This window comes from Nicotiana tomentosiformis, chromosome 7 (assembly GCF_000390325.3).
Source record: "Nicotiana tomentosiformis chromosome 7, ASM39032v3, whole genome shotgun sequence".
NCBI classification, from domain to species: domain Eukaryota; kingdom Viridiplantae; phylum Streptophyta; class Magnoliopsida; order Solanales; family Solanaceae; genus Nicotiana; species Nicotiana tomentosiformis.
Window position 1 is genome coordinate 9,682,641 of NC_090818.1, and position 9,372 is coordinate 9,692,012.

Here is a 9,372-nt window from a genome sequence, read left to right on the forward strand (position 1 = left end):
AAAGAAACAGTAGAACAGAAAAGATAGATGGGGACTTCAAGGTCTGTGAACGCCGACAGATCTACCTTGAGTATCCGGATAGCGGTCCAATTGCAAAATCTCAATCAACCCGAGCCGGTACCAATATTTGCACAGAAAGTGCAGAGTGCAGTATCAGTACAACCGACCCCATGTACTGGTAAGTGTCGAGCCTAACCTCAACGAAATAGTGATGAGGCTAAGGCAAGACACCCTCAAATCAGCCTGTACAGTTTAACAATATATATACAAATAACAGTAATGAAGAATTAGATAGAAGATATCAGGAGGGGGAAACATGCTGGGGGAAATACGAAATAAAGAACTACAGCAGAATGATAACTGGAACAACCAACATATTATGAATCAACAGGAACACAAATACAGTAAAGAAAAAATGCACGACATCACCCTTCATGCTTTTACTCTCAATCTCACCATAAATCAATAGAAACGGCACGACATCACCTATCGTGCATTAACTCTCATAATATAGCACGACATCACCCCTATTGCATTAACACTCACAAAATGGAACGACATCACCCTTCGTGCATTAACACTCACGATATGGCACGACATCACCCTTCGTGCATTAACACTCACAGTATGGCATGACATTACCCTCCGTGCATTAACACTCACAGTATGGCACGACATTACCCTTCGTGCATTAACACTCTCCCTTACCATAATGCAATGCATAAATAACAACAGAGAGATAGAATAACAAGTACAAGCCTTACTTCAATATTTGGTTCCACAATATCAATATCAGCTTTGAAATAAATTCTCAATTATCACCAGAAAATCCGTAAACATAATAAGAACGATCAATTTAACAACACTAGTATAAACACATAGCAATTAAGCATAGGAAAGAGACAATATAAGAAAAATAGAAGAAACATGGAAAATAGGTAAATTGGCGGCGCATAAGTACTCGTCACCTCACATATACGCCGCTCGCATGAATTTCACATAGCAAATAGTCTAAGGTTCCTAATTCCCTCAAGTCAGGGTTAGACACAACATTTACCTTACTTTGAATGCCACTTAATTCTCAATCACAGCTTTTCCTCTAGAATTCACCTCCAAACCACTCGTATCTATTCAAAAATGACTCAATAATATCAAATATTGCTAAAGGAATCAATTACATTGCATAAAAATTAATTTCTCAAATTTTTCTCCAAAAAGTCAAAAAAATCGACCTGAGGCCCGCTTGGTCAAAACTCGAGGTTCGGACCAAAATTCATTTACCCATTCTCCCCCGAGCCCGAATATATACTTGGTTTTGGAATCCGACCTCAAATTGAGGTCTAAATCCCCAATTTTTCGAAATCCCTAGTTTCTACCCTAACCCCTAATTTTACAATGAAAACTCTAGATTTTAGGTTGATAATTCATAAAATGTAATTGATAATTGAAAAACAATGGTTTAGAATCACTTACCAACACTTTAGGGAAGAAAATGACTCTTGAAAATCGCCTCTCACCGTTTGGTTTTTGAGAAAATGAATTATTTTGGCTAAATCCCGTGTTTGGATTCTGTTAAGTGTTGGGCGACAGTGTGCATCGCGTTCGCGAAGAGCATTGGCTGCCAAGCCTTCGCATTCGCGTAGGCTACCCCCCATTGGCCTTCGCGTTCGCGATACATGGCTCGTGTTTGCGATGAAGGAATGACCAACCCTCCCCCAGGTCTCGTATGTTTCGCGTTCGCGATGAGCCGGTCGCGTTCGCGAAGGGTAAATCCCCCATCACTTCATGTTTGCGACCAGGCTTTCGTGTTCGCGAAGTGTAAAAATCAGTCATCCCAGTTTCTACTTCGCGTTCGCGAGAGTGCCTTCGCAAACGTGAAGAAGGAATCCAGAAGGCACCAGAATCTGCAGCCAACCAGATTTTCCAAAGTCCAAACATCTCGAGGCTTATCTGAAACTCACCCGGATCCTCGGGGATCCAAACCAAACATGCACACAAGTCTAAAAATATCATACGAACTTTCTCGCGCGATCAAATCGCCAAAATAACATCTAGAACTACGAATTTAGTACCAAATCAAATAAAATTCTCAAGAACACTTTAAAATTTCTATCTTCACAGCCGGACGTCCGAATCACGTCAAACCAACTCTGTTTCTCACCAAATTTTACAGATAAGTCATAAATATTATAATGAACCTATACCATGCTCCGAAACCAAAATACGGACCTGGTTCTAACAATGCCAAACATCACTCAATTCTTAAAAATAAATAATTTTCAAACTCTTAATTTTCATCAAAAATTCATAACTCGAGATAGGGACCTCCGAATTCGATTCCGAGCATACGTCCAAGTCCCATAATTCGATACGGATCCACCGGGACCGTCAAAATACGGATCCGGACCCATTTATCAAAAATATTGACCGAAATCAACTAAAATTAAAAAGGAGGGGATCATTGTCCAACACACTTAAGCAAGTGAGTTCATTTTCTAAAAGTATGGACAGATCTACAATATATATATTGTTCACTCTTTTTTCCTGCAAAACAATCTTGTCAGTGGTAAGATTAATCACAAAACATTTGGTGGAGGTGAATGCTACCAAGTTACCTCTATCACACAATTGTGATACACTTATTAGACTGTATTTTAAACCATCTATCAAGCAGACATTCTTAATAGAGTGAGAATCAGTCTTACCTACCTTTCCAACCCCAATGATCTCACATTTCTTCCCATTTTCAAAGGAGACATTACCTCCTTTGAGGTCCTAAAGTAAAAGGAACTGGCTTTTGCTTCCTGTCATGTGCTTTGAGCAACCACTATCCATGTACCATATTTGGCTGTTCCCCTTCACTTTGACCTGCAAAAGGAAATAAGGGGTTAGTCTTAGGAACCCAAATTAGTTTGGGTCCCTTTGTATAGGCAAAAGGATGAATCAAATTCTTTTTAGCCCAACATGGTAGCCTATTTTTCCATTGAACAAATTCTTTGTTCTTTTGACTTGCCTTTTCTTTTGCAGTGTATTCACTCTTGTAGTGACCAGTGTTTTCATAGTGTGTGCAAATTTTATTCTCAGGGAGTGTTAGGTATTAATTTTTGGGATCCCATTTAGGTGCAGAGTTCCCAAAGCTAAGTCCCTTTCTGTTGCTACTATGGTGTTCTTGTAGCCATGAAAGTGCATTGGAGGACCTGTTCCATTTACATGTTCTATCAAGCTCATGTTTAACCTTTGTTAAGTCCTCTTTCAAAACTCTTACATTTTCTTCCTTTTTGTATAGCTCATATTTAACTTTCCTTAAGTCATCCTCTAGGTTGAGTTGTATATCACTTGCTATCTCTTTTCCCTTCCCTAACTTTAACTTTATATTTTCAGATCTAAGTTCTAAGACATTTGATTCAAATGCATGAACCTGGTTCTTTAATGCAGTATTTTTACTTATAGTCTCACTAACCCTAAGTTCCAGGTTCTTACACTTTGCTTTCAAAATCACACATTCCTTAGACAGTTGTTCCTTTTCATAACTTATATTCTTAGATTCATCAATTAAAGTTAGCAACACTTCTGATAGTCTATCTTTAGAAAGGAGTTTAATTTTATCCTTAAGGTCCAGAAAACTTATCTCGGATTCTTCATCATGTTTATCTTCAGATTCTCGAATTGCTATGAGAGCTCGTTCAGTATTATCATCAGTGTCCTCATCTGAACTATCTTTCCAAGTAGCAACCATTGCTTTGGATGACCTTTTGTTGTAGTTCTTCTTGTCATGAACATGTTCCTTCTTTCAGATTTCTCCTTTTTCCACTCGACTTCCCACGTAGGACAGTTCTTGATCATGTGGTTCTTTTTACCACATTTGAAGCATCCATCAGTCATCTACAAGTGATCTCTTCTCCTCTCCCTCCACAAAGAATAGCAGTGATCATTGAATAGTGGTGGCCTAGCGGTGAATTGCACTTTACAGTTTTCAGGTAATGCACTCATCTTGATATTTTCCTAATGTGTTAGCCTCTTTAAGGATAACTGGATCTGATACCAATTGATGTTTTATACTTCAATATCATACAAGAAGGAGGTGGTTTGTGTGATGTTTGATTTTCGCGTGCACTGGATTATCAAAGGACCTAGTTCTTTTATACATTCCTTACACTACAGTTGCGGAATAAATAATGCAGAAAGTAAAGAACACAAGAATTCTTACGTGGAAAACACCTGGCTCAAAAGGTGAAAAAACCATGACCTACTACCCAGTAGGATATTCTCCAAACACTTCACTACAACTCTAAGCCAACAACAAAGTTTACAAACTCTTGCAAACCTAAGGATTACCTCTAACCTTTGTAGCAACCAGCCACAGGCTGTTGCGACTGCTTCAAGTTAACTCTAACTTGAACAATACAACTAGAGTTTACAACCTCTCGTAAACCTAAGGATTAACTTTAACCCTTATAGCAACACACCACAGACTGTTGCAACAACTTCAAGTTACCTCTAACTTGAAAGATACAACTCAGGTACCTAGTATAATTTGCTTCTTAGAAAGATGAAAGGTACAACTCAAAACGCCTACTACACTTTGAACTAGAAATAAAGAAAGACACATAAAACTCTTTATGGAGTTGGTTCTTCAATCTGGTTCGTGTAGCTTCAGGATCGTACTCTTAAATCTCACAGGAATTGCTCAAAAAATGCCTTGCTATTTTGCTCTCAGTTCGTGCTTAACTTCAGTATGTGTGCATCGCCTGTAAAAGAGAACAAAACTGATATATATATATAGAGTTAGTAAATAAATATTAACTAGAAGTCTAATGCTTTACTCTTCCTTGGTGGAAGAGTTTTAGTTATCTTCAACTTCTAACTCTTTTCTTATTTTGGATAGAGTTCTCTTCAAGTAATGAGTCCTGCTCCTTATCAAATAGGCAACCTTTTCGTTGAGGGATTATCAAAAATAACCACTTATACTTATCCCTTTCACGTGCATGCCTTGATTCTGCCGGCCACTTCTGTACACTGTCCATGGACCTGGTTCATGCATATGTTCCTTTGTCAATCATCAAAATCAAAACCGCTCATGTCAACACTTTTGTATAATTTAAGAGAATAGATATAAAAGTTTTGTTTTTGTACTGAAGATTTTTTGGTAGAAGGGAATTCATATAGCAAATGGATGGTGAAATATTAAACTAAATAGAATCTCATTCTCACAAACTAATCTGTCATGATAGGTTGAATCATGATCTTCCTTCAGTATTTTACATACTATACTGATACCTTAAAAACTAACAAAATGCAACTCTTGGATTTATTTTATTCGAATGATATACTCGAAATCACAATCTAAAGTTTCAAACTGCCATGTAGACCAATATAATTAAAGTAACCCAAGAGCATATCAAAATTCCTATTAAGGTAGTAGGACAAATATTTCCGACATCATATGATATCTCAGGGGAGTACTATTTAAACTTCTTTAAACGGAGTAAGGCTCTAATTTGAAAAAGTTTAAGCATTGAGTAGGTTCTTAAAAATCACACAAGGTAAATGAAAAAGATAAGATTTAGTTTAAGTGCGGTAAACTGAAAAAGAGGCAAAAAATAGAAGATAGTTTACCCTTAAAAAAACTAAACTAAAAATTGTTAAGTGAACTTATTTGCTAAAAGTATCTCGTCCTTGTCATTTTCATTTCTTAGTCTAGAAACGAATTCTATCGGAGCATGCTACTAATAACGATGCCTTGTATACTTGTAAAGGCGGCAGAGGAAGACGTCAATATGGCCAAGAAAAAAGTAGGTTGTTTGCCCTAAACTTAGTACATGGCAGTAGTTTCTCTAATGCGATTATCCAATTTTCAATTATAAGAAGTTGTACTCAAGTAGATTAACGATAGTTGGTATCTATTATTGCATTATAACTTCAAGCTCTTATGTATCTGACAAATTTGTCTAACTAAATTAATTACCAACTGAGATAAGCCAGAAGCCTAGACAAATGTTCACATAATCACGATTAAACGTAGTGCTATAGACTATATTGAAAATAAGAAACTATACTTTATAACCTCTTTGAAGAGAGAAAGATGAGTTTCTTATGACAATAAAATGACGATGAAATACCACTTGAATTTATTAACAATAGAATGTTCAAAAAGACGACGATATAGATGTCTCACATTGTCTTAAATTCATCCCAGAATTCATATATACTTTGACCTTAATAATTCTAAGCTCAAAGGGCTATTATGGTTTACAAACTTTTCGCAAGAAAATTTTGTTTATTGTTTATTTAAATCTAACACCAGATAAAGACAATGAAAAGTACAGTCTCATTCAAAGCTTGCACGACAAAGCAAACATAAACGAAATAAATTATATTATGGTATTACTAATACAAAGAGCATAAATTTCTTAACAATGATACAAAGTACACTTCATTCATTCCAATGGCACATACAAAATAATAGTTTTTATCAGTTATATATCTGTCAAGTAAAATAGCATAAACTTATCTTTTTAGGTTGACGATGCCTCTCACTATAATTCAGAGTTCCTGAAAATAACGAAAACAAATAACTTTATTTTGACAACAGTTTATCTGTAATCATGAATAAAAGAATTTGCAGTAACATGTTCAGATAGGAAGTTATAAAGCTAGGTGTAATAAACAGTTAATTTTAATCAATACAACGTAGTACTTCAGAAAACATTGAATGCAACAACATTTCATCTCTATACGACAAAGCATATACAATCACCTTTTATTAATTTATTAAACACTCTGAAAAAGTACATTACCCAGGAATATGATTCTGTCACAACAGTCCATTTGATCGACAAATAATAAAGAGAGAAATACACAACAAATTGACATCGACATCCATTCTATCTCCTTTTTAATGTGTACTATGCTATATATCTAAAGGCCTAAGCTCGGAGTTCCAAAAGAGGGGCATCATAAAAAAAGAAATCAAATTCCAATGATGACATTTTGTAGGTAATCCTTTCACAGTAGCAATGCATAAATTTCCAAAACATAGAATACACTCGAATAAAAAAATAAAAAAATGAGGACTCGTACCATAATTTCAAGTAGCAGAAGAAGAATTATACTCAAAAGTCTGCGAATTAATTTAAGTTGTTGTCTTGACACATAACATGCATAGATCATGTGTCAGAAATGTGCTAAAATAAGAGATCGTTTTAGCTGATGACAAATTCAACTAATTACCAACTTGAAAATTCATATTATCTTCCAAGAATATGAATTAATAAAAATGGGGAACACCGAAGAGATTGTCACTAACTCCAGCCATAAAACTGGGAAGACAAAAGAGAAATGGAAGAAATTTTGGCAAAAAATAAGAAAATCAAACCTGAAATTAATTATATCCCCAAGCCGAGTAGACGAAACGAACTGAAAGGGTAGTCTTTGGAAGACTGAAGAAAAAATAAAAATCATGCAAAAACAACAGATTAAGTTCGAAAAGATAAACAAAAAGAAAATGAAATGCCGAAGAACATTGAAAAGATAGCCAGAAAAATAACAACATTAGCCATGAATTTGGAAAATTCTAAGAGAATTAGAAGAAGATTTGGGCAAAAAATTACTAACAGACAAGCATACCTGAAACGACAACGCCAGATGCGAAGATGAAGAGAAGTGAAAGAATAGTATGAAATTGATGTTGGAATAAGAGTAGTCTTGCGTCTGATTTTGGGGGTGAGAAAGATTGAAGAAGGATGTTTCTAGAGCCAAACCTGGAAACAACAAGAAATAAACACCCAACGATAAAAGTGATTATTTTAATAGAGATATCTAAATTACTCTTTTACCCTTGGTCGTCCTGCTTTTCTATATAATAGAAATTTACTTGAGGCTTGTCTTTTCCCCATATAGTTACTCACTGTTGTTGTCCTTTCCCAAATCTACTAAATTTTGCAAAATTAAGATCATCTGAAATCCTAAAACCCTTGATTGTTTGGCCAAACTCTTAGAATATTTTATGGACTTAACATACATTGAATTAAGAATAATTGTGTGTTGCTAGTTATCATTATTATAATAAAATGGACCAAAAAGTAAGTGATATATTAAAGTTTACGCCCCGCAGTATTACATCGATGTTACGCTCTGCAATATTATATTACGACGATGTTATACCCTGTAGTATTGTACGTTAAAGTTTCGTCATAAGTTAATCGACGTAAGTTCGGGAATGAGATTATTTTGATATTATAAGCATTATGCTATTTCAAACAAGTGATAAGTAAATTCGTGAAGGTTAGAGGGTAAGCAAATAGAAAAAAATAAATTTTGTCAAAGTTTGACATTCTGAGATAAAATACGGTCCAAGCTACAATACCTCGTATTTATGGACTAATGTCATACAAGGTACCGTATGACCATGATAGTAAGATGTATAAAGTATGTTAAAAGTAAGTAGTATTTTAAGTAGTTTGAGATAATTCTTAATTATGTGAATAATTGGGTAACTATTGATTTTAGTGGAAGATTAATAATTAATTAAGATATTGGTGATTAATTAGTATATTTTGGATAAACCTAAAGGCCCAACGTGGCAGCAAGACAAATAGAGGACAATGACTCTTAATTCATTTGTTAAGGTGTCACACTTAAAGACTTAGTCATCCTAAAGCGGGGCTCACAAAAGCCAACAATTTTAAGAAGATATCTTACCTTATTAAGGAAGATGCTAGGTGTTTTAAGTAACGGATGGTATACTTTGCCTAAAAGTCATTCCTTTGTTCATCTTTTTAGTGAGAAATTAAGCTTCTTTATGAATAGTATCTCTAAAAGTACACTATGTTGAGTGTACAAACACGAAAAGGAAAAAGAAGCGCAAATCTGGATTGGTCGAGATGCAATTCTAAGAGAGCACGGTACAATCTTTCTCAAGGATATCGTACGGATTTTTCCCTACTTTGATCTACCGTTACGTGTTTCGTCTCAAAATACGCGTGTTAGAGAAATTGACAAAAGTAGAGAATCGGTCCAGGTATGTTAAGGCTATCCCTTCTTTCTTTTGGCATGATCCAAATGATACAAATGAAATGAGCAAAATACGCAACTTTCATAAATGACTCTATTCATAGAAATACTAGGAGTGTCTATATTCTTGATTTTTCATGTGTCTTATTATTCTATCATCTGTTCATGGGTCTCAGAAAATACGTAAGTTGATAAGTTTATTTTATTACATTAATCAAAGGCATAATGGATCTATGACGTTCCGAGAGATTTTGTTGACGTATTTCATATGCACTTCATTCATTTATACATGTACATTGACCCATGACCAGATGGCGTTATATACGCGTATATTATATGTATATGGGATATGGAAAAAGG

At 35.1% G+C, this 9,372-nt stretch overlaps 1 long non-coding RNA gene across 3 annotated transcripts; it reads right to left on the reverse strand.

The window, feature by feature from the left end:
- Window positions 1-4,231: 4,231 nt before the first annotated feature.
- On the reverse strand, window positions 4,232-7,853 carry LOC138896418 (uncharacterized). 3 transcript variants are annotated; one of them, XR_011409502.1, is made up of 4 exons: window positions 7,627-7,853; window positions 7,376-7,439; window positions 4,824-6,552; window positions 4,232-4,748 (listed from the first exon to the last, which is right to left on the reverse strand). It is a non-coding gene; the product is annotated as an uncharacterized lncRNA (long non-coding RNA). The 3 variants fall into 3 exon arrangements; XR_011409503.1 differs by having other exon boundaries at window positions 4,232-5,675; window positions 6,099-6,552; window positions 7,627-7,852; XR_011409501.1 differs by having other exon boundaries at window positions 4,232-6,552; window positions 7,627-7,851.
- Window positions 7,854-9,372: the final 1,519 nt, after the last annotated feature.